Source organism: Marmota flaviventris, chromosome 13 (assembly GCF_047511675.1).
Source record: "Marmota flaviventris isolate mMarFla1 chromosome 13, mMarFla1.hap1, whole genome shotgun sequence".
In the NCBI taxonomy this organism is placed as follows: domain Eukaryota; kingdom Metazoa; phylum Chordata; class Mammalia; order Rodentia; family Sciuridae; genus Marmota; species Marmota flaviventris.
In genome coordinates this window covers 29,552,280-29,555,016 of record NC_092510.1, presented here as the reverse complement: position 1 = coordinate 29,555,016, position 2,737 = coordinate 29,552,280, and the positions used below count along the sequence as shown (strand labels likewise).

General features: G+C 35.8%; 1 pseudogene; it reads right to left on the bottom strand.

The window, feature by feature from the left end:
• Nucleotides 1–469: 469 nt before the first annotated feature.
• On the bottom strand, nt 470–2,462 carry LOC114096596 (destrin-like; annotated as a pseudogene).
• Between the last annotated feature and the right edge of the window lie 275 nt (nt 2,463–2,737).

Below are 2,737 nucleotides of genomic sequence, written 5' to 3'. Positions count from 1 at the left end.
TAGCTTTTAATGTTATTCTTTCTTTTACTGTTGTTAATGTATTAGTGTTATTACATGTTACAATAAAAAATATATCCCATTATTCTGTTTAGGTCAAGGAAGAATAGAGAATTAAAAATAATTTGGGGCCAAAATGATAATTAGATTATCGCCAATTCTCTAACCAAAAAACCCCAAAGTAACTGCTAAGGCTAACAAACATACAATATGTGGATGTGTAACCAATGTGATTCTGCAATCTGTATTTGGGGTAAAAATGGGAGTTCATAACCCACTTGAATCTAATGTATGAAATATGATATGTCAAGAGCTTTGTAATGTTTTGAACAACCAATAAAAAAACATACAATAATTCTCTTCACATGGCTTTGTACTGTTTTGTGAAATGCACTATTAAAATTACTGAGCTTACAAAAATTTTTAAAAGTCAACTCATCGAAACAGGCATTTGGCCAATAAAAATTTAATTTAATTTCATACCAATAAGCCTTTTAGATTCTAAATTTATTTAAGGCTGTGTTTGCACATGTTTGTAGAATATTTTCTCTAAAAGATAACAAAACAATTCCCCCTCAGTGAGATCCTGGCCGAAATATATTCACTTTCCTTATATAGCGAGAAGATAACATTGAACATGGAAGATTTCAATTTGTGGCACTGAATGATCATCTACACAGGGCATCCTTCAAAAGCTACAATTAAGGATCCACCTAGCTTTTCAGCAATACAAGCCCAATTGAGGTCTTCTGGCCCATTTGCTTGACATTCATGTTTTATGCTTTGAAATTTCTTTTTGATTGCATCCTTGAGCTCGCATAGATCATTTTACTTTTCAGAGGCGCTAATTCTGGTGCCCCCCTCCCCCCAAAAAAACAAAAAACAAAAACCAAAAAAAAAAAAAATCAATTTTTCTTTTCTGGATTCCTTGGTTTTTTCAAAGCTTGCATCATACAAAGCATAACAACAATCTTTTTCAGGAAGCAGTCCCACAAAATGCTTGAAAGGATCGGTTATGGTAACACCAACATCTCCAATCAAGATCTCTTTGCCTTCTTCAACAATAATGCAATTTTTGTCTGCAGAGACAAAAAAAATGACAGCCTTCTTTCTTTTCCTGATTTCTTCTGGGGTGGAGCACTTCCGAACTTTCATATCATGAAAAATGCGACATACTTCATCAGCCACTTGCACACCTGAGGCCATTTTCACCGAGAGGCTGTTGGCTGTCGGAGGGATGCAGGGGGGAAGCCTAAAGGTACCGAGTCTCAACTTTAATGTTAACTAATGTTATCGTTTTTTAAAAGAAAAATCATTTGCATCTCTAAAGAGTAAATTCAATTAGCATCACTATCAGCAGTTGTCATCAAGTGAGAGTAATTTTTATTCTCAAGGGACATTTAGCAATGTTTGAAGACATTTTTAGTTGTCACAACTGGAGGGGGTACCCAGTGGCATCTATTTATTAGAGAACAGGGATGGTACTAATTATTCTTGAATGTACAGGACAGCCACCCACAGAAGAGTCATCTAGCCCCAAATGTCAGTAGTGCTGAGGTTGAGACACCCTAGATATCAGTTTTCAGAAGTTAACATCTAGCCTTATAATATTTAAAATATTCTAATCAAGAGAAAAATACAGAGTCAAACAAAGGTACAGACTCCTAGAATACTGGATAACACTCTGGTGAGTGGGCTGAAGTGTGTTCATATAACCCCCAACAGGACATGGAGAATTCCCTTTTGCCTATTTCCAAGTTTTAGAAAAACTTCTTGGCAGCTTTAGATGTAGTCCCTATCACATGGTAGGTGTTTGATAAAGGCTGGTTATTATTGTAAACTTCACAAAATCAGCCTAGCACTGGACTCTGAGACTTTAAAGAACATTACAGCAGCAGCATTGTTGGAAATTATATTCCTGTTGTCTTCGTGGTCACTTTGAGGTTTTAAGAAAGTTCTTCTGTATAACCTTCAGACTAACAGATGGTAGATCATGTATAAAAAGGTGTATCATGTTTAAGAATTAATCTGAAGTGCTGGATTCAAAAAGTCAACCTTCTTTGGCTGAAAGACAGTTCTGTGAAACTGAATCCCAAGATGTCTTTAGAAAACCCACAGAAAGTCTGATGTACAAAAAGGTATGGTAAGCTGAAATCACAGGACTGCATCCTTGTTACTTTGTGCAGTGCTGGGGATGGAACCCAGGGCTTTGCATAGGGAAGTGCTCTGTCTCCAATTCTTTCTGTGGTATTTTTGATTGGCCAAAATGTTTTTATTCTATAGGTAAATGGCAGATTCATGGTATTGCAGCAATAAAAAAAATGGCAAAGCTTAGAAAAACAGAAAGAAAGAAAAAGCAGCCATACAGTTGCCTGGATTCATCTTTGTATTAATTAAGTCTAATCAGGAGAGAGAAGCCACCTAAAGATGTGAACAGAAAAATTCAATATGAAGAGTTATTATTGTTGTTATTTTTGTGTGATACTGGGGATTTTACCCAGGGCTGCTCTGCTACTGACCTACATCCCCAGCCCTTTTTTGATTTTTATTTTGAAACATGGTCTTGCTAAGTATTCCAGGCTGGTCTTGAACTTGTGATCATCCTGCTTCAGTCTCCCAAGGTGCTGGGATTAACATGTGTGCACCACTGAACCTGGCTAGAATTATATGAATTCTTTATATAAAGTAAATACAATTTTACAAATCCAATAAGTAATTGTATTTATATAAATTCAGTAAT